Source organism: Bombyx mori, chromosome 13, assembly GCF_030269925.1.
Source record: "Bombyx mori chromosome 13, ASM3026992v2".
In the NCBI taxonomy this organism is placed as follows: Eukaryota; Metazoa; Arthropoda; class Insecta; order Lepidoptera; family Bombycidae; genus Bombyx; species Bombyx mori.
In genome coordinates this window covers 389,743-413,053 of record NC_085119.1, presented here as the reverse complement: position 1 = coordinate 413,053, position 23,311 = coordinate 389,743, and the positions used below count along the sequence as shown (strand labels likewise).

Genomic DNA, 23,311 nt, shown 5'->3' with positions numbered 1-23,311 from the left:
TAATTAGGCCAATTATAACTTTTTGGGATTTATTTTTATTACATAATGTTATTCCTTCACCATGGAAGTCGTACATGTACATTTGTTAAATACGTATTTCTTTAGAAAAAAATGTACTCGCAGGCGAGACTCGAACACCGGCACAGTAGCATCGCTCGATACGAATGCACCGAGCGCCTTATCCATTAGGCTACGAGTCCACGACACCAAAAATACGAATGTGGTCCAAGATAAGCCTAATAAAAACATATTTCCTATTCATGGATAACTTTATTAACAGGTCAATTAAAATAGAAGCGAGGCAAGACAGCCACTTGTTGCTAGCTCGTGTGACCCTGTAATTGCTCCAATAATTCAATGAAGCGCTATTGACTTGGCTGAACTCACGCTTGCCGCTGAATCGGTTAAGTTAACGGCCTCAGCTACACATCAATAGTTGTAAATTTACCAATGTTAGCTTTATTCATCCTTAGATCAGAGGATCTGACATGAGTCCTCTTCGGCTCTTAGTCAGAAGATTTTTTTTCATTGTCCTTGTAGGCAGACTAGAATACAGCCCACCTGATGGTGAGTGGTTACTGTCGCTCATGGACGTCAGCAATGCCAGGGACATAGCCAAGCTGCTGCCTACCGAAATACTCGTAAATAAGCTCGGCTTGGTATTTTCCCTAGACGAACACAATCACAGCATGCTCTCTAAAATTACCTTTCGGCTTATTATTGTTATGCTTTGTCAAGCCGTATGTAAAGGTGTATGTAAGGGTGTATGTAATAAATAATGGGAAAAGGATAATATAACAAACTTCTTCTTGGAAAGTATCTCCTTATTTGTTTATTCAAGCCAGACGTTAAAATTACTAAATCTGTTCGGATAAAATTATTTTCAATAAAATCCTATGAATGCTTACAAATAATTAAACCTTTAATTTCACTCTCATTAAGTAGTATTTATTTAGGAGTTATGCGTTAACCACAAAACCCTTAAATCGCTATTCCACCCAAGCGTCTGATCCCGATGGCGACTGTCTCACCCTTCCAGGAGGCCTCACTACTTTGCGGAAGAAATAGGTAGACTGGACGCCACCTATATATAGCCAGTAAAGTAATTCGTTGTAAAATATTCAAAATTTCTTCATTAGTAAATTTTCAGATAGAAAAAATAGCTCACATTTAATTAAAATGTATTCAGGAAATGAATATCAAGTAAAATTAAATTCCAAATTTATTGTATGTGAATCGTGCATTATTTGAGGTAAGCTTAATGAAATTCAACATAAAATATTTAATAAATGAGATAATAATTACGCCAACTTTCATCATTACGCAGCGGAGAATATTCGATGGTAAAGGCAATAAAAAAAATCAATTTCCTTTTGCGAAGCTGACATTGTCTGACTTATAAAAAGCAGTCTGTTAATGTAAATACAAGGCTAACAATTACGAGTATGTCATCCGTGTGAAGTCATTGCGGCTTAAAGGATAAGATGCCTGGTGTACTCCTAACGGGTAAAGCGACTGTGTCTGTGTTCAAATCCCGCTGGTACCATTTTTGGTAATACAACACGTACTTAACCTACGTTGATGAATGGTCTCCACAATTAATATATGACATCGTGTAATATAAATCGAACCCGTAGAGATTATAATTAACGTAATTACTATATTATACATAGTTGAGATCAGGACCTCCAGATTTTTCAGTCTCAAGATAGGTGGCGGCGTTCACGTTATGATATCTGTAGGTTCCAGTAACTATCTAATACCAGACAAACTTCTCTCTCATTTGTGGCAGTAGGCATAATACAAAATAAGGTACCTATTTGACATTTTCAAGATAAACTTGCTAATATACAAGGACCGAAAAACAACATTTGGAATGTAGGTCTACCGAGCAATTGCATCCTCTCAGTGAAACATCTCTTTGTCGTGACCCAAAATATTCACCCATTTACAAATTCAAAAAATTTATTGTCTTTTGAATGTAATTTTATTAATCCGTTCCAACGAGTACCAAGCTAAATAGTATATTCGGATAAGCCATGACTATTTATTACCATAGTTTTTTTATTCGATTCCCGAGTTAAACAAGAACCTGCCATGCGATTCTGTAAGCGTTGTTTAACAAACTCGCACGTGAATTTGGTGTGAGTTTTCAAATTGGCATTCTGTAAATTTCATTGTAGTGCCGAATCTACACTAGCGCCCCTCGCGGGTGAATTGAACTAGCAAGCGTGAGTTTTTTTTACTAAAATGTATGAGTTGACGTTTGAAACGGCATTCTGTAGTGTAAATCACGTCGAATTTCGGCATGAACTTCGCATCGCAAAATCATTTTATTTGTCAAATCAAAAGTTAGTGTTTTATGTGTTTGTTGTGAGTGAGAATATACGAAAACGTTATAAACCGCTGTTAATTATTAAAAAAATACTATTAATTAACAAAATTGCACTTTAAAATAACTTTATTCTTCATCGATATTTTGTGGAGCGTATGTTTTTATTGAAAACATTGTTGAAAGAGGCTGACTCTACGGATCAGCGTGAAATGCGTCGACAAGCCTACGAAATTCACAATTTATCACTTTTAACTTGAGATGACGACCATGTAAAAGTATAAAGAAAGTGTATAGATTGTCGAAGGATCATATGAACCAGTTAGGGTGTGAATTACACCCTTTGATGAAGACCACTAAAAGCCATTGAAAAGGACTTTCAACTCTTCTAAAGGTAGGTATTCCACGTGGTAAGATTGTGTCTTTATGTACAAAATAGGTACTTTATAACATATTATTAAAGTTTGCCCATTTGTTTATATCCAACTCTCCCATTATTGTAAAACAATACCACTAAACTAATCTACCAAAAATATCTTGAAAGAATACAAATTAGATTCTCTAATAACTATGTGTATTGTTTAATGATTATTTCTTAGTTTCAGTTATTGTGCACCTTGTTATTTTTGGCCAATTGAAGTTACCAAAAAAATCATAAAAGAAAATATAAGAACACATTTGTCCCAGACATCCCAGTGTATATCTGAGGTTGTGGAGGCTCTGAACAACCCAGCAACTATATATAAATATTTAAGATTCCCACAGAATGCTCAAGAATGGCAAAAGTTGAAGGAAAAGCAAAGAAAAAAGAAGAAGGTGGTTTAAGCTAAATAGGAACAGATGGCGGTGCACTATAAAAAACAAACTGTTTCAAGGCCATGACCACGACCCTCAGTAATGAGGAAACCGATGCAAGGAGGAGGAGGAGAGGTTTAAGTTAAATAAAAAAATGTTTTCTTCATAAAAAATTACCAATATTAATGTAATGCTAAATATTGCAGTTTTTATGAAAAATTTAGAATCCTTTGGGTTATTGGGTGTATTGATGGGAAGTTGGTGGCCTTAAAAAGATCTGCTACCAATAAAAAATGGTTTTACTGTCGCAAAGAATATCATGCAAGAAATGTACAATTTGTAAAGCTATTAATATTTTTCGAAATTCTGATATGTAATCCATAAACGAAATGTGTATTAAGAACCTATGTATTCAGATTGTATTCATTTCAGTTAAATTGTAATTGTGTATATTGCTATAAGTTATTGTGAAATATAGTATTTATCTTAAATAAACTTTATTCAGTTGTAATCAAAACAAAATAAAATCTACTAGATTAGTCAATGACAGCAAGTAATGACCATTATAATTATTTAACATCTTTTCGGGCTTTCTGTATATTGTCAACGTTCCAACCTTATGACACCTTTTGCTATTATTTTTTTCATTGCTTAGATCGGTGGACAAGCTCCCAGCCCACCTGGTGTTAAATGGTTACTGGAGCCCATAGACATCTACAACGTAAATGCGCCACCCACCTTGAGATATAAATTCTAAGGTCTCAGTATAGTTACAACAGCTGCCCCACCCTTCAAACCGAAACGCATTACCGTTCACGGCAGAAATAGGCGATAACGCTATGCTATGCTAGCTAATACCTGCTAATAATAGCTAGCTATTGCTAATATGGAGGAAGATACTCCTGATGCTTTGTAGCACCGCCTTCATTCCACTGCCCGTAACTCGGTGTAAAGAACAATAGGTATGTTAAAGAGTAGATTCAGGTGTTTGCTGATCTATAGGGTGCCAATATACCACCCTGATAAGATAGCAAAAATAGTTGTTGCGTGTTGTGTTTTGCACAACATTAGCAATTGTGCAGAGCTGCCAGTTCCCATGATTTCAGATGATGAGATTACATGTACATTATGGTGGTCATGTTGAATTACTTTGTTAAATTTTACTAATTAGCTAACTTATAGTGTGAAGTAACTACAAATATAAATTAATGATTTATAAAAATAGTTTTATTATAGTTTTATTCAATAGTTATATACAATAATTTTGAAATTTGTTTGCATCAGTAACTTATGTGGAAATACAGGTTTAAAATTGCTAGCTGCATGTGCTAATTCCACCAACAGTTCATCCTTCTTGCAGATTGTCGACTGTTCATTCCCCCATGGTTGTAAGTTTCATTAAGTTATATATGGTACTGTGTTCAAAAATGCTTTGGACGACACACATATGAACACCCTGAATCTTCACCTGCAGTTCCTCTATCCACAAAATTCTCTCAGTAATTTGAGTACACTCTGCTTTTCATTGTAAAAGTGGTGAAATAGCAGGTCAGGTGTTGAGGTGCTGAAAAAAATAATAAATTTATTTAAAAACAAGGTTAGGTAAAATACAATGTTTACAATACATGCAACAAAATGTTTTTATTTACAAGTAACAGCATTATACACAAATCAATGTCCCTAATATGGTGGTTCAATGAATAGGTACTTTGACCTGAATAAACACATATCAACCCAATCTCTTGACTAACATGTGAGACCTACTGTGGCTGGAGCTACTAGTAGTAGCATCACAATAAGTAGAAGTTACTTGCATTTAGTTAGAGGATGATGACTGCAAAATAGGTGATTCTTGATGCAATGCTAAAAAGGCAATAAATATTAATTTTTAAAATGAAAGTTTTGTTTAGGTATTTATTTCAGATAATTAGGCATAACATACATACCTGTATGTTTGCGATTGTTCCAATACTGATACATTTTCCGAGTTGGCTATAAATTCTCCTTACAATATTCTGATGATGTGGATTAGTATTTTCAATCTGTTGTAGTTCCTTAAATATAATAAAATAGGTTATGCCTAAATTTTGTTCATTTATTTTAAACTGAGTATGCAGCCTTTAGCCAACATAATGTCAGTTTAGTCAATACTCTGGCACTGCCTGCCACCCCTGTACCAGTATGCACACCCTTTACCATAGATACAGTCACCTCTGCATCAATAAATACATTCCAACAACATCAATCTAACTTGCAATACCTAAATTGTTAATGATTTGATTTATTTAATTCAAAATAATTTTTTTGTTGGTGAATTTGAGATACAAATAAATTACCTTCATGCCCTGTTAAAATAGAACATCAATAAAAACGTAGTAGATAGATATATCATACATAAATATATGTTAACATGTCCTAAATATCTCACCGGGAATGGATCTTAACTGACAAGAGAATTTAGTTCCTATATTTTTCTAATATCCTTGTTCTCTTATTGAACATGTTGAGATTCGATTAATCCTTTTGTTTCGCTAGCTTTTAACCCAAAACGTTTATCAATGCCTCTATTTGCGCCAATGTCGGATGAGAAGAACGCTCTTTAAATCTGTTGGTAATATATTTAAATTTTACATTACAAACGAATGGATGAAACATTGATAGCCTCAAATTAACTTTTACTTACCTCATAATTTTTATTTAACGTTAAATTCACTCACAAAGTATCAACAAATCTAGAAAAAGCAAAATAAAAACTTCCGACCGCTCGAAATTGTTTTGAAAACAATTAAAATTTTGTTTTTTAATTCTGGAATTCGCCAGTGCACGCAAAGGAACTTAGCGTACAGCCAGAAATTACAATTAATTTCATAAATATATGACTTTTAATTTTCTTTTTAGATATATTAGATGTGGTTTAGACACCAAAGCTTAAATTCATAGTATTTTCTTACAGAATGCTTCTAAATACAAAGAAAAACTGAAACCGGTAAGCTTCGATTTACATTTGCGTGTATACGGCTATCCCTAGTAGTATTGTAAACAAACTTCGTTGTCACTTCACTTCGCTCGAGGCAGGGTAATTAAGATTAGTGTTTACAGAATGCCAAATCAAGGTCATTCTATTGCGAATGCGAAGTGATGGAGAATTTCGTAGTGAGATGCGAGTTCTTGTTTGAATTTTAGAGAATCGCACGGCTGGTCGATACAACCTTGTTTCAGAAAGGAATATTCAAACATGTTACCGAACGCATTTACAAAGATCAAACATCCAGATACGGGAGCTAAGTACCGGCAATTTACTTCAACTTAAAATCTAGCTTGCAATAAATTCTGTTATCGTAGGTACGTTTGCGCTGTTTTTAAAGGGAAATCCGGGAAAATGTAGCGTTGAACAAAAAACATTTTGTTCTGGAAATAATAAAAAATACTAACCTAAAATTTTACTTTTTTTTTATAGACGAATTCATAATCCTCCTGCGAGTACTTACAGCGAGTCACGCTCATGATAGAGGCACGGGCAGCAGTCGATCAGTTAGATTCATCAGGGTTGGACGGGCTTGTTCCTAAAATGACTTCCTCATACAATCCAAATGTATGAATGTAATTTATTTTTTTGTATTTATTTACTTAAAGGTTCATGAGACAAAGTGGAGCGCACCACTGTAGGTGTTTCTACTATATTTATGTATATTAGTTCATATTATTTATTAATTTACATTGTACACTACGCAATATTTAATATTATATCATATTTAATTACGTATTCTATAACACACTCTCATACAGTACATAAATACGCCAAACAATCATACATTCACAACACTACTCAAAATTATATTATTTACACAAGCATAGTCGGGCGCAACCGCTAGTATGCGGCAAAGACCCCGACTATGTATAACTGCGTACGTACTGGTCGTCGCCTGCGCCACGACTCGGCCGCCGCTCGCGGCCAGTCGGGTTTGATCAACGCTACGCTAAGACTGTGTCACTCCTCGACTTACGCGTACTCTTTTGCTTCGTTACGATTTATTGCTTTCGTCTATTTAGTATTATTGTGTTTGAACTTGCTACCGCTTTATCTGTGCCTTCTGTACTCCGTAATTTCTCCTTCTAAATATTGCTATACTATCTGTGATTGGAAATAAACTGTACATCCAATTACGGACTCGTTATTGTGCCGCCCGGCACTGGTGACCTTACCACCACCCATCAACGACTACCAAAGTGGTAACCCCTACCAAACTGGTGACCCACGACTACGAGCACCCCGGAGAAACAGATGTCGGAATCCAGCGGATCGGACACGGCGCGCTCGCAGGTAACTACACGACCACGGCGACACGTCAAGATGGCGTCGCCTGTCGGGCCAGCGTGCCCGAATACAGAACTACCCTCAACACACATCAGGATACCACCGTTCTGGCCTGAAAAACCCGCAATATGGTTTGCGCAAGTGGAAGGACAATTTGCCATCATGCGAGTGACTGACGAGACGGCAAAATTTTATCATATATTGGCCAGCCTCGATCGCCAATATGCCGCCGAGGTAGAAGACGTGCTCACCGGTCCTCCCGATTACCAGCGGCTTAAAGAGGAGCTGATAAAAAGGTTGTCGGCGTCCCGCGGTAACAAGGTGAAGCAGCTATTGACGCACGAGCAGCTCGGTACCCGCAAACCGTCACAATTCTTGCGTCACCTACAACACCTCGCCGGACCGGAGATCCCGGAGGACTTCCTGCGGACTATATGGACCAGCCAGCTACCAACCACGTTGCAGCCGATCGTCGCGTCGCAGTCGACGCTTCCATTAGACGCACTCGCCGAGCTCGCCGACCGTGTCCACGAGATCGCAGCCCCAGTACACCACGTTGCGGCAGCTGTGACGTCATCATCATCGTCATCGCAAATCGACAGGCTATCCCAACAAGTAGCGGAGCTGACGCGGCAAGTCAGCGCCCTGACGACGCAGGTGCATCATCAACCGCGGCCGCAGGAGCGCGGGCGCGAACGTGGACGTCAACGACAACGCAGCCACTCATCATCACGCCGGTCGCAGTCACACTACCGCAGGTACCCCATTTGCTGGTATCACAGCAAACACGGCGCCGAGGCGCGGAAGTGCGTGCGACCCTGCGACTACAAGGCGGGAAACCCGACAAGCAGGCAAGTGATGGCGACTCGCGACTGCCACAACTCTACGGGTCGCCTCTTCATCAAGGACCGCAGCAATAATATAGACTTCCTCATAGACACTGGAAGTGACATTTGTGTTTACCCTATTTCTAAGTTGTGTGAACGCCGTGCTAAGACGTGTTATCAGCTCAGTGCTGCCAATGGTACAGTTATAGACACTTATGGTTATACGCAATTAAATGTTAATTTAGGCTTACGCCGCAACTTTCCATGGCGCTTTGTTGTTGCTGACGTCACAAAAGCCATTATAGGCGTCGATTTTTTGTCTCATTATCGACTCATAGTGGACGTCAGCCAACAAAGATTAATCGATAGTCTTACCAACATGAGCACTGTAGCCAGTCTAGATGTAAATAATAATCGTGTTACTAGTGTTAAGATAATGACAGGTGGCGACAGTAAGTACCACGCTATCTTGGCTGAATACCCGGAGCTAACACGCCCAGCTGGTACTCCAGGTATTGTCAAACACAACACGAAACACTACATACGCACTACACCAGGTCCACCCGTAGCATGCTCACCCCGTCGTCTCGCGCCGGACAAACTGAAAATTGCAAAACAAGAATTTAACATTATGATAGCCAACGGAACTGCACGTCCGTCTGACAGTCCATGGTCATCCCCGCTTCACCTTACTACCAAGAAGGACAACGGTTGGCGACCATGTGGTGATTACAGACAGTTAAATTCACGCACAATACCCGATCAGTATCCGATTCGTCATATACACGATTTTTCACAAAGTTTGTCTGGTTGTAAAATTTTTTCAGTCATCGATTTGGTAAAGGCCTATAATCAGATACCAACAGCGGAGGAGGATATCCCGAAGACCGCGATCACCACGCCATTTGGTTTGTTTGAATTTCCTTTCATGAATTTTGGACTTAGGAATGCCGGTCAAACCTTTCAGAGATTTGTCGATGAAATGACGCGTGGCTTTGACTTTTGCTACCCGTATTTAGACGATTTTCTTTGTTTTAGCAAAACACCACGTGACCACGAGAACCACTTGCGCCAACTTTTCAACCGTATGAAAGACTATGGTGTTCTCATCAACCCGGCCAAGTGTGTTTTCGGTGTGCCCGAAGTCACATTTCTCGGGTACCAAATCTCTGAAAGGGGCACAAAGCCACTGGATGGCAAGGTTGAAGCAATCAGCAATTTCCCCCCACCAAAAACCGTCCGAGAACTCAGACGATTTTTGGGGATGGTGAATTTTTACAGGCGATTTTTGCCCAACGCCGCTCAGATTCAAGCCCCGCTGAACGCCTTGTTATCCGGTTCGGTTAAAGCTTCCCATCCGGTAGTCATGGAAGGAGATTCACTCAGAGCTTTCAATGATTGCAAGAAAAGCCTTGCAGATGCAGCATTGCTGGCTCATCCTGACCCTCAAGCCAAATTAGGTCTAGTTACGGACGCCTCCGATACCGCAATAGGTGGAGTACTGCAGCAGCTCAAAGAGGAAGGTTGGCAGCCATTGGGTTTCTTCTCCCGCAAGTTGAGCCCGTCACAGATGAAATACTCTCCGTACGACCGTGAGCTCCTTGCAATTTACGAGAGCATACACTACTTTCGGCACATGCTGGAAGCCACCCACTTCACAGTCTACACTGACCACAAGCCGCTATGTTACGCTTTTCACCAGCGGAAAAGTAACTGTTCACCACGTCAGTATAGACACCTCGACTTCATCTCGCAGTTCACCTCGGACATCGTCCACATTGCCGGTAAAGATAACGTGGTGGCGGATACCCTATCGCGCGTTGATGAACTGCAGACGCCTGTCGACCTAGAAGTGATGGCCAATCTACAAGCCTCAGATGCTGAACTTCAAGACCACCTTACAGGCGAGACTTCTCTTCGCCTAGTCCAGACGAGCATACCTGGGAGTCGAGCCATTTTGTACTGCGACGTCAGCACACCGACACCCAGACCCTTCGTCCCACAACAACTGCGCCAGCAGGTTTTTGACTGCCTTCACTCGCTCAGTCACCCAGATCCAGAGCCTCCACACCAGCAGACGACTCGATCGGGAAGGAAAGTACGTTTTCCCGATTATTATCGACCTAAGTAGGTCTCTGGAGGGGAGTGTTGTAGGTGTTTCTACTATATTTATGTATATTAGTTCATATTATTTATTAATTTACATTGTACACTACGCAATATTTAATATTATATCATATTTAATTACGTATTCTATAACACACTCTCATACAGTACATAAATACGCCAAACAATCATACATTCACAACACTACTCAAAATTATATTATTTACACAAGCATAGTCGGGCGCAACCGCTAGTATGCGGCAAAGACCCCGACTATGTATAACTGCGTACGTACTGGTCGTCGCCTGCGCCACGACTCGGCCGCCGCTCGCGGCCAGTCGGGTTTGATCAACGCTACGCTAAGACTGTGTCACTCCTCGACTTACGCGTACTCTTTTGCTTCGTTACGATTTATTGCTTTCGTCTATTTAGTATTATTGTGTTTGAACTTGCTACCGCTTTATCTGTGCCTTCTGTACTCCGTAATTTCTCCTTCTAAATATTGCTATACTATCTGTGATTGGAAATAAACTGTACATCCAATTACGGACTCGTTATTGTGCCGCCCGGCACTGGTGACCTTACCACCACCCATCAACGACTACCAAACTGGTAACGATCACCAAACCACTTTTACCACGATCCCACCATTACCACTATCTATAGGCAAAGTTAAAGGGCTACTAGTAACAATAGCATCATTACTACTGTGATAGACAAATTAATCCAAAATCATATACAAGCATATGTTCGCCCCGTCACTTCGTACGGTTACTAAATATGAAGGAAATTATTAGAAAAAAGATACATCTAGTAAACAGTAGTAACTGCAGCTCACGTGGAACACATACACGAGTCTTGTCAATAACAATGACCAGACTACAACCATCAGGTTACAAGCTCACTAGACACATTCGTAGACCCCAAATTTTACTTTTATAAAATTAAATAATTGTTAGAGTGCGTCTTCTTTAAGTTGTAGTATGTTTTTTTATTGCTTAGATCTTGTTACCGAAGCCCATAGACATCTACGACGTAAATGCTCCACCCACCTTGAGATATTAGTATTAAGGTATAGTTACAAGCCGAAACGCATTACTGCTTCACGGCAGAAATAGGCAGGGTGGTGGTACCCGCGCGGACTCACAAGAGGTCCTACCACCAGTAAGATGTATATGTATGCTATAACAATTTAACACACAAAACATAGAAACCTGCTTTTGGAATTCGCTAACAATTGAATGACAAGCTGAGCTCTGTAATAAACGAATTTACTAGTTTACTCGCGAACTGTAATTGCTGAGCGTAAAAATATTTTTGCTGAATACAATAGTTTGAACGCGTTCCGCAACACTCGTTTTTTGTGAATTCGATTTAAGCTGCTCTGAAAATCAATGTGAGCGAATGTAGAGAGTATGTAGATTGTCCGTAAACGTTTTAAATTGGATGAATATTTATTTTATGGAGGGTTCCGGGTTATACATCGAGCAGCAGATACCTGTGACGCTAAATGTCGTGACTTCCACAGAACCGACCATTATTATTAAGCTATGAACACTTGAAAGCTAGTTAGTTATACGTACTCAACTTAAAAACTTTTCTAATCTCCAGATTTTATCTCCAAAACTTTTATTAGATACATACATTTCTCTTTAGGTTGCGTTTAAAAGTTGGTTGTAGTACGTATCTCGGATTTCTCGAACTTTCCATATTAAACTCTAAATTTAGATCACGCAGATCTGTTTTTAAGTATTTAAATTATAAGTTCAGCGTTTCTGACCTTAAGTCATTCATGCAGCTTTCATTTCTCTCACTATTGTTCAGAAATGTATTCTATCCTTGTCTATTTATCTTAACTAGATGTCCCGCAGTAGTCGAAATTCGACTATAATTAATTAGAATTGTTAGTTTGTACACTATTATAGTTGTATTTTATACTTCTATAATCACAAATTTCGCCAAGACTACACTATAAAAATATTAATAAAGATAAACAATATTTAATCTATTCTCAATTTGAACACAGACGTCAAGAACAAAAGTTTGACAATAAATAAATAGTATGCATGCGTGTGTGCGTCACACATATGGTAGTGTGTGTAAAGTTTTCTTTATTAATTTATTGTATCTTTAATGCATTATTTAAAAAAAATATTAGCATTGTGCACTTCTTCTCTATATTCTGTATAAGTGTGGAAAATTTCATACTCCTCCGTCCGCGCAATTTTCGTAAAAAGGGATACAAAGTTTTTGCTTCACGTATTAATATATAGATACATTGCAACGAGATCAAAATTTTAATAAACCTTGAAGAAAGTTTCAGTGTAACCCGTATCCGCGTCGCTGTGTACATAGTCATTCGTAACAAGACAAGTTTTCTCATTTCTGTAATGAAAGCTCCGTCTCGTCTTTACAGAGCCAAGCGGACTTTTAGTTTCGTTGTTCAAATGTAAATACTTTAAAAGATTTACTGGTAGCCCTTTGGATTGAATTTTTAAACAATTTTGAGGCGATGTAATCTTAAAATTATTTTTTGTAATACATATAATATTTACAAGTTTTAGGAAAACTTATAGATTCTTAGATTGTGTAGCTAGAAACTTTAAATTATACATTAATGAGCAATTGCAAATTTCTACCTGTAACCTGTAACCTACTGTGAGCCCTCACGCGTAGGTACCACTACCTTGGCTATAATTGCCGGGAAGCAGGAGTTTGAGGTACAACCTCAGCCATCGACTTAACCCACCGAGTTTATCGACGGATCTTCTCAGTCGATCACAATTCCGACCCAGTGCTAGATTCAGCGAATCACTACTCTTGGTAGGCCTACCATTAGCAAGTCCTCTCGGGTTGAACCCCGTGAGTTCACCTACCAAACCGAGTTAAGGCTTAGTCCTTTAGACTACTAACGATTTGGTAGAGAAAACAATAGATGCCGCAGCACCATAGCTGTAGTGGTAGGTTGAGTAATTCGGGTTTGCATACCTACATCTTTTGTTTATAGCTAGAAAAACTAACAATATTATAGACTAACTACATTCTGATCTAAATTAGGTCATTTTATAAAGGCTTCTTGGTCATAAACGTGACTGGTAATGTCTTACGCCGACAAATACTATTTGTTCATCAACCGTTAGGATCAGTGGCAGCATCGCCTAACTAATTGTCCCGAGTGAGAAACAACCTAATGCATAAGACGCAAGTTGTGCTAAACGCGAAATCAAGTTGAAGTCTATGTCGGGGTAAGACTTCAGCCTCATCTTTCAAGGTACTTTAGTCGCCGCTTTGTCAGTAGGTTCTGGTAACCAGCTAACTGGTCATTGAGGACACCAATAAATTATAAGACAATTACAAACAAATCAGAGAGCTTTTTTGAAGTTATACTTCTTTAGGCGCGTTATGAAAAATTGATGAGAGTGAAATTTTACGATGCGCGCGTACCGTGACACAAAATTAACAGAATGAAGTTGCCCACTAAATCGCTCATTACAATACGACCGACGTAACTTGGCGAGTCTGAATATAGCCGCAGGTGAACTTTCCGAACCGTACCGAGAATTACCGAATTTATACGATGTCAAGAAAAGGAATGTCCACTATGCGTGTTTGAGGATGTTATTTAATCAATTTTTTTTTCAAATTGATTAAAATTAAATAAAAAAAGGAAATGAATTTATTAAAAATAAAGTATAACTTCTTACCCGCGTACATAAGTACACGCACTCTTTTTTTTTATGGCCCTTGTAGGCAGACGAGCATACGGCCCACCTGATGGTGAGTGGTTACCGTCACCCATGGATTTCAGCAATGCCAGGGGCAGAGCCAAGCCGCTGCCTACCGCTTAATACTCTCCACAAGCCTCGTTTGAAGAAGGACATGTCATAGCGCTCGGGAAACACTGTGGAGCGGAGCTCATTCCAAAGCCGGATGGTACGTGACAAAAAAGGCCTCTGAAAACGCACTGTGACTCCAGGAAGTTTTTATAAGTTGAATATCCCTTCCTGTACATAATAATTTTATTTAAAAAAAGCCTCAAAGACGGTTGGTTCCGTTCCCATTCCTCGCACTAAATTAAATTAAACAGAAAATCTTAAAATACTTAAAACAAACACCCTTTTCATATTTCCTTTATCCTCGATGATCCGGCTCCAGCCACTGACGGCTCCCGGCTCCAGCACCCGACGTCACGTGTAATTATTTTATATTACGGCCTTCACGTAAACAAAGCTCAAAACGACCCCACAAACGAAACGTGTGAATGGAACGATGAATATATTTCCACGTGTTTAATAGCAGACGTGTTACAGATAATATGATAATAGTACGTTACTAACAATTACCGGTGCTTACGTGACCGTTTTAATATCTTAAACTTTAACTTTGGTTTTTCAATAGGGACGCTCGAACTTTGACAGCTCATAGCGGCCATCTTGGTAAAACGATAGCTGTCAAATTTGGCATGAACACATACATAATTATTTAGTCCTGACATTACATCATGGAACACTACACGCTTGTCTGGCGGTATCGCAAGGAGCCGCGCTCACTGTCGACGGCGACCGATATCGGACGATGATAGTAAACTTTTTGTGACGTAAGATAAGCGGTATGGATCTAACAAACATGTAGTTCCAACAGGACGACGCCAGTTGCCATATACGGGAAATATTAAATTTATTGGATGAGAAATTCGAAGGCTATGTCATCTCGCGTGGTGACGACATCAACTGGCCACCGAGATCGTGTGACTTAACATCGTTCGACTACTTTCTATGGGGCTACGTGAAAACTCAACCATAGGTCGCACTCTTCATGAAATTGGGGTAATTTGAGCAAAGATGTCATACAAAATTGGTCCACCAGGATACACAGGATTTTAAGTTCAAGCGCTCTTAATAAAAAATCCTTTACTATATTATTTTATATACCTTAATATTAGAAATGTGAGAGTATTGGTTTATCTGCGTGTTTGTTTTTCCTTTTTTAATGTCAAAATGAAGCAACGGATTGACATGATTTTTTAAAAATAATAGTCCTCGATCACGCTGGTGATGCTGCGGGTAACAGATTGTAACAAATAAATAAACAAAAATAATTGGCAGTGCCTCTTTGATATTTAACTATAGCAACTTTTCAATAGAAATGCTTAGCAGGGAGTTGAAGTTGCTGGAAAGTCCTCCGGGCCACCAGTAATCCTTCAATCCTAAAAAAAAAGTTTAAGTCGGTGTATACGAGCGTTTATTCTGAGTTGAAAATCAAATAGCAATAGCAATAGCATTAGAAAACTTATATCTTAGATCTACCTTCACTGTTTAACATTACGACAGCCTTAGGTCGTCTATTTGTCAAGCCTATGAGTAAAACAAATACGAAAAAATGGAGCAGTGCAGTACCTAGTGAGCAACAGTAAATCAACATTAGAATGAAATAAAAGCGGAAAAGCAGCAAGCACACGAATGAAACATCTTTATAAAGATTTAATGGCAACGCTCGCGGCGTGCCTTATAAAAACAAAAATGTATTTCGTCCGAATGTAAACATGTTTTAAATTCATAATGTGCATTTTCAAAGTGAAAAGTAATACGGAAATTTCAACTCAGAGAATTTTTCAACATTATAACATTAAATGCAAGCGGACATAGGTATGGATACTTGTTTACTTTTTAATTATTCGTACGCTTCAGACGTATGTATGTTAGTATGTAACGGAATCTTTGAACATGATTTTGACCCCCTTCAAAACGTCGGTTTAACTCGAAATTGGGTGTACGTCTTATTCAACTGAAGGTTTAAAAAAAAAAAATTTTTTTTAAATTCAATTAAAAATGAAAAGTAAATAATGTGTGTGTGTGCAAGTCACACACGGTAGAAGTGAAACTTATAAAATATAAAAATAATCGCAAGGGTCAACCACTCCACAGTGCAATGGAGCAGCCGCACCCCGGGGAAACCGCCTGCATGATCACGGTATCCCGACGCCAGGTAGGTATGATTTAGCAAGAGAAATACGAGAAACTCTATCAACTGTGTAACATCTCGTCACCGCGATTCAGGAATTGTTGAATTTACGTGCAGCGGTATCTGATTCTGTTGATAGCAAACTAAATAGAAATAAAATAAACACGGCGCGTAACGGAAGAAATTAAGATGGCGCGTAACCGAAAAACGTTACATACGTTTTTTCCTTCCTACGTCGATAAGGAAGTTTCATTTCAATAATACTTTAAAAAAACTAACAAAATACGCTTCTTTTTTAAGTGGTGTTAAGTGGTTACTGGAGCCCATAGACATCCACAACGCAAATGCGCCACCCACCCCGAGATATGAGTTCTAAGATCTCAGCATAGTTACAACGGCTGCCCCACCCTTCAAACCGAAACGCATTACTGCTTCACGGCAGAAATAGGCAAGGTGGTGGTACCCACCCGCGCGGACTCAGAAGAGGTCCTACCACCAGTAAGAAATATTATATTATATAGAATATTTTATATCTATTATAGAAAATCAAAAAAATAGAAAATAAATTTTAATAAATTTGAATTAAAAATAGTGTAAGAAAAATGATTTTATTGTAAAAAAAGCGTGCGGTGCTTTTCAGAATCCTACTGTGATGTTCAGGTCGCAAAACCCGGGCATGGCCTCCCACTAGCTCCACTCCGACAACCCGCAAGGTGAGGCCTCAGCACCGCGACGAGCTCTCCCCCCTGGTGCTCCCAACGCTGGCACACTTCAAACGCCTGCTGAATGTCCGGACACCCGCACTGGTGACAACCCAGATGTGACTCCCCCTGCAGACTCTCCACACTCGAAACAGCTATGCTCCGATAGACTATAGGTGAGCCGATCCGACCATGTCTCCAGCACGGCCACCAGGTTCTCGAGTATGCGCCGACGGGTGGTCGAGCCCCTCCAGCAACCGCTCCCTCCGCTTGGCGTTGGCTAGACGACGTGCATGTAAATTTGGGGGATTATAACAGAACAAACATTGGACATATATTTAGGAAACAAACAAATAAATAATAACAAAGCTATACATAGCTCTAGATTGATATCATTAGAGCCACAAAACTTTCTACCATTGACCATCACTATTACCAAAGAGTAAATGAGTAACTACATAAAACACACAATAGTTAATTGATAAATCAAGGGAATGGCCGATGATCACTTTACACTCCAGTCCGACAGAAGCACCCGCCGCCTGCGGACGTGCTCACCGACCACTCAATCGCCCGGCCATTGTTCGCCTGGTTTTATTGTTAGCCCGGCCTTTGTTCACCCGGCTTTTGTTCGTGGCACATCTGCCGACAAAGTGTGTTTCTGGAAGTGTTTGTTTTGTTTTGGTTTATTTTGTTGTTTCCTTTTTTTTTTGTTCTTTCTTTTTCCTGCAGTAATTGTGCCGCATCGCCACCTGTGTTCAATCGAACCGCTAAGTACCGAGAAGTTGGGGCCTCGCCGCAAGGCGAGTGTGATTAAGACCCGGGACAGCCCCACCTGGGTCAGACATCATGGAAGCTTTATTTTCAGAATTCCTCCGACTTCGCCACCCAAAGCTCACTTCTGAGTTTCTGGCTTTCAAGGCCGATCACGCCGTGAGCCCTCTCGCGGATTCCGCCGTGCTCGTCGCTCCCGCGTCGTACACCGCAGCGTCCGCCATGCCTGCCGCTCCCGCGTCGCCTATACTAGTGGGTAAAACTGCTGCGTCGTCCGCCGTGGCCGCTGCTCCCCTGGCGCGATCATCCGCGGGTTCCGTGGTGTCCGACGGACGTCCTGCATCTGCCCGTAGGTCGCCTGCTCCCGAGCCTGCTGCCTTCTCGTCCTCCGACTCTGACTCAGACATGGAGGTCGATCTCGCCCCCGCCTCATCGACGGATGGATTCACCCTGGTACAAAAGGGTAAGAAGCGCGCTGCGGAGTCCCGAGCTCCCGCGGCCGCTAAAATTATTAAAGCCGCGAACGCGTCGCGCCCTCGCCCTCCGACTCCCGTCGCTCCCCCTGCCCGTGCCACACCGTCGCCGCGTCCAGTGGCACAAAATAAAACTCAGACCCCTCCCCCGGTAATCCTTCAAGAGAAGGCAGCTTGGGACCGAGTTTCCCTGGCCCTTCAGGCCAAAAAAATTAATTTTATCAGCGCCCGTAACCTCGCGAACGGGATTCAAATTAAGTTAACGACACCCGATGACCATAGGGCCCTCTCAAGCTACCTCCGAAAGGAGCGTATAAGTTTCCACACTTATACGCTTCAGGAGGAGCGTGAACTTCGCGCGGTCATACGCGGTATCCCAAAGGAATTAGATGCCGATCTCATCAAGGCCGACCTTCTAGAACAAGGTTTGCCGGTCAATTCCGTGCACCGCATGCACACAGGACGCGGGAGGGAGCCATACAATATGGTTCTCGTCGCTCTCCAGCCTACCCCCGAGGGCAAGCAAATTTTCAACGTACGAACAGTCTGTAGGCTTTCCGGAATAACCGTCGAAACCCCCCATAAAAAAGGCACTCCGAGCCAGTGCCATAACTGTCAGTTGTACGGGCACTCTTCCCGTAATTGCCACGCGCGCTCCCGATGCGTCAAGTGTTTGGACGATCACGCCACGAGCCTTTGCACTCGCGATCAAAAAACCGCTACGGAACCGCCTAGCTGCGTCCTGTGCCGAACACAGGGCCACCCCGCGAATTACCGTGGTTGCCCCCGAGCCCCTAAAATAAATCGCCGCGTCGCCCGCCAAAACCGCCTCCGAGCTTTCGGCCCAGACATCAAAGCCACGGCACCCTCTGTGCCGAAGGCTAAGCCTGCTTTCGTGCCGGCGTCGGTGCCCAGCGTCTCGGCCTGGGCTAAACCGTTGCCGTTCACGAACACGGCTACAACTCTCTCCCCCGCGACTCGTCCCACCCCCGCGATACGTCCCTCACCCGCGACTCGTCCCTCCCCCGCGACCTGCGCTCCGACCGCGTCCGACAATCTCGCTCTAGCGATCGACTTTTTTCAGTCGATCAACTTTGATCGCGTTAATGCTTTGGGCGACGCCATTCGCGCCGCCTCCACTGCACAACACTTCATCGCCGTTGTGCAAGAATACGCTGACGTATACGCGTCGCTAAATACGTACGTCCTCCCCTCACTCCGCCGGTAATCAATGGCGTACATAAGTAGAATCAAGCCCCTATCCGTAACGATAGGATTTTTTAACGCTTACGGTCTCGCAAATCAACGTGATCAGGTTTGTGATTTTTTGCGTGACCATCAAATTGACATCTTTTTGGTGCAGGAGACCCTGCTTAAGCCCGCGCGCCGCGACCCTAAAATCGCGAACTACAACATGGTTAGGAACGACAGGCTCACTGCTCGTGGTGGTGGTACCGTCATTTACTATAGAAGAGCCCTGCATTGCGTCCCACTCGACCCCCCCGCGCTTTCTAACATCGAAGCATCAGTATGCCGAATCTCACTGACTGGACACGCGCCGATCGTTATCGCGTCCGTTTATCTTCCACCGGATAAAATTGTTCTAAGTAGTGATATTGAGGCGCTGCTCGGCATGGGAAGCTCTGTCATTCTGGCGGGTGACCTAAATTGTAAACACGTCAGGTGGAACTCTCACACCTCAACCCCTAATGGCAGGCGCCTCGACGCGTTAGTCGATGATCTCGCCTTCGATATCGTCGCTCCGCTGACCTCGACTCACTACCCGCTAAATATCGCGCATCGCCCGGATATACTCGACATAGCGTTATTAAAAAACGTAACTCTGCGCTTAAATTCGATTGAAGTAGTTTCAGAATTAGATTCAGACCATCGTCCCGTCATTATGAAGCTCGGTCGCGCTCCCGATTCCGTTCCCGTCACGAGGACTGTGGTGGATTGGCACACGCTGGGCATCAGCCTTGCTGAATCTGATCCACCATCGCTTCCGTTTAGTCCGGACTCTATCCCGTCTCCTCAGGATACCGCTGAAGCCATAGACATCGTAACGTCACACATCACCTCGACATTAGATAGGTCGAAGCAAGTTGTAGCGGAGGACTTCCTTCACCGCTTCAAATTGCCCGATGATATTAGGGAACTCCTTAGAGCTAAGAACGCCTCGATTCGTGCGTACGATAGGTATCCTACCGCGGAAAATCGTATTCGAATGCGTGCCCTACAACGCGACGTAAAGTCTCGCATCACCGAAGTCCGAGATGCCAGATGGTCTGATTTCTTAGAAGGACTCGCGCCCTCTCAAAGGTCTTACTACCGCTTAGCTCGTACTCTCAAATCGGATACGGTAGTAACTATGCCCCCTCTCGTAGGCCCCTCAGGCCGACTCGCGGCGTTCGATGATGACGAAAAAGCAGAGCTGCTGGCCGATACATTGCAAGCCCAGTGCATGCCCAGCATTCAATCCGCGGACCCTGTTCATGTAGAATTAGTAGACAGTGAGGTAGAACGCAGAGCCTCCTTGCCACCCTTGGACACGTTACTGCCCGTCACCTCAATGGAAGTTAAAGACCTGATCAAAGACCTACGTCCTCGCAAGGCACCCGGTTCCGACGGTATATCTAACCGCGTTATTAAACTTTTACCCGTCCAACTCATCGTGATGTTGGCATCTATTTTCAATGCCGCTATGGCTAACTGTATCTTTCCCACGGTGTGGAAAGAAGCGGACGTTATCGGCATACATAAACCCGGTAAACCAAAAAATAATCCGACGAGTTATCGCCCGATTAGCCTCCTCATGTCTCTAGGCAAACTGTATGAGCGTCTGCTCTACAAACGCCTCAGAGACTTCGTCTCATCCAAGGGCATTCTCATCGATGAACAATTCGGATTCCGTACAAATCACTCATGCGTTCAACAGGTGCACCGCCTCACGGAGCACATTCTTGTGGGGCTTAATCGACCAAAACCGTTATACACGGGAGCTCTCTTCTTCGACGTCGCAAAAGCGTTCGACAAAGTCTGGCACAACGGTTTGATTTTCAAACTATTCAACATGGGCGTGCCGGATAGTCTCGTGCTCATCATACGGAACTTCTTGTCGAACCGCTCTTTTCGATATCGAGTAGAGGGAACCCGCTCCTCCCCGCGACCACTCACGGCTGGAGTTCCGCAAGGCTCCGTTCTCTCACCGCTCCTATTTAGTTTATTTATTAATGATATTCCCCGGTCGCCGCCGACCCAGCTAGCCTTATTCGCTGACGACACAACCGTTTACTACTCAAGTAGAAACAAGTCCCTAATCGCGAGTAAACTCCAGAGCGCAGCGTTAGCCCTCGGACAGTGGTTCCGAAAATGGCGCATAGACATCAACCCGGCGAAAAGCACAGCAGTGTTATTTCAAAGGGGAAACTCACCGCTTATTTCCTCCCGCATTAGGAGGAGAAATATCACTCCCCCGATCACCCTCTTCGGCCAACCTATACCCTGGGTCAGGAAGGTTAAGTACCTGGGAGTCACCCTAGATGCATCTATGACATTCCGCCCACACATAAAAACAGTCCGCGACCGTGCCGCATTCATTCTCGGCAGACTCTATCCCATGATCTGTAAGCGGAGTAAAATGTCCCTTCGGAACAAGGTGACACTTTACAAAACTTGCATAAGGCCCATCATGACTTACGCGAGTGTGGTGTTCGCTCACGCGGCCCGCACACACATAGACATCCTCCAATCCCTACAATCCCGCTTTTGCAGGTTAGCCGTCGGGGCTCCGTGGTTCGTGAGGAACGTTGACTTACACGACGACCTGGGCCTTGAATCAATCCAGAAGTACATGAAGTCAGCGTCGGAACGGTACTTCGATAAGGCTATGCGTCATGATAATCGCCTTATCGTTGCCGCCGCTGACTACTCACCGAATCCTGATCATGCAGGAGCCAGTCACCGTCGACGCCCTAGACACGTCCTTACGGATCCATCAGATCCAATAACTTTTGCATTAGATGCCTTCAGCTCTAATACTAGGAGCAGGCTTAGGGACCCCAGTAACCGTACTCGTCGAACTCGACAAAGAGGTCGACGTGCAACCTAGCCCATGCATCAGCCCGCTGAGTTTCTCGCCGGATCTTCTCAGCGGGTCGCGATTCCGATCCGGTAGTAGATTCATTCGCGAAGCAATTGCTCTTGAGTTGTTAGGTCTCCTTCGGAGGCGCTCGGGCAGCTGTTAGCAAATCCCACCCCTCCTGGCTGAGCCTTTGCTCGCCCACCTGTCCTGGTGAAACTGGAAAGGCCTTCGGGCCACCAGTAATCTCTCAATCATAAAAAAAAAAAAAAAAACTTTACACTCGTAGCGCCGTAAGCTTGGCCTTTAATTATTATCATTAAATTCAATAATGACAGTTTGTGATCAATAAAATAACTTGAAAATATAACTAATGAATCGTCTTTACTAATATAATGTCTTTAATAGCCGCACTTCTTTATTAATTGGGCTCTGCCCATCAATAATTTCTTATTATCAGAAATAAAAGTACACCGATTTATAATTTATGAGAATCAATTACTACAATAATAAATTAATAAGCTTTGTGTCTTTCACATAAAGTATAGGTATTGCTTTTGCTTCGCCGAGTTCTATAGCTAAACTTTAGGCCGAGTGATAGTTATTTTTAGTGAGAAGTCATAGTGATTTCGTAATGAAATAAATAAATACTTGTATCAAAATAATTATCGTTTAATCCAGTTTAGTTCATCCAGGTATGTCTGTATTGTATTGTATTGTATTGTATTGTATTGTATTGTATTGTATTGTATTGTATTGTATTGTATTGTATTGTATTGTATTGTATTGTATTGTATTGTATTGTATTGTATTGTATTGTATTGTATTGTATTGTATTGTATTGTATTGTATTGTATTGTATTGTATTGTATTGTATTGTATTGTATTGTATTGTATTGTATTGTATTGTATTGTATTGTATTGTATTGTATTGTATTGTATTGTA

At 41.9% G+C, this 23,311-nt stretch overlaps 2 long non-coding RNA genes across 4 annotated transcripts; one reads left to right on the top strand and one right to left on the bottom strand.

Annotated features, from left to right (window-relative positions):
* The first annotated feature begins 2,106 nt into the window (after window positions 1-2,106).
* Window positions 2,107-4,349, top strand: LOC105842831 (uncharacterized). The gene is made up of 2 exons (XR_005245389.2): window positions 2,107-2,726; window positions 2,932-4,349. It is a non-coding gene; the product is annotated as an uncharacterized LOC105842831 (long non-coding RNA).
* On the bottom strand, window positions 4,340-6,365 carry LOC134199931 (uncharacterized). Of its 3 annotated transcripts, XR_009974603.1 has the most exons (4): window positions 5,811-6,362; window positions 5,556-5,732; window positions 5,074-5,181; window positions 4,340-4,990 (listed from the first exon to the last, which is right to left on the bottom strand). It is a non-coding gene; the product is annotated as an uncharacterized LOC134199931 (long non-coding RNA). The 3 variants fall into 3 exon arrangements; XR_009974602.1 differs by having other exon boundaries at window positions 5,074-5,732; window positions 5,811-6,365; XR_009974604.1 differs by having other exon boundaries at window positions 4,340-4,691; window positions 5,074-5,732; window positions 5,811-6,359.
* Window positions 6,366-23,311: the final 16,946 nt, after the last annotated feature.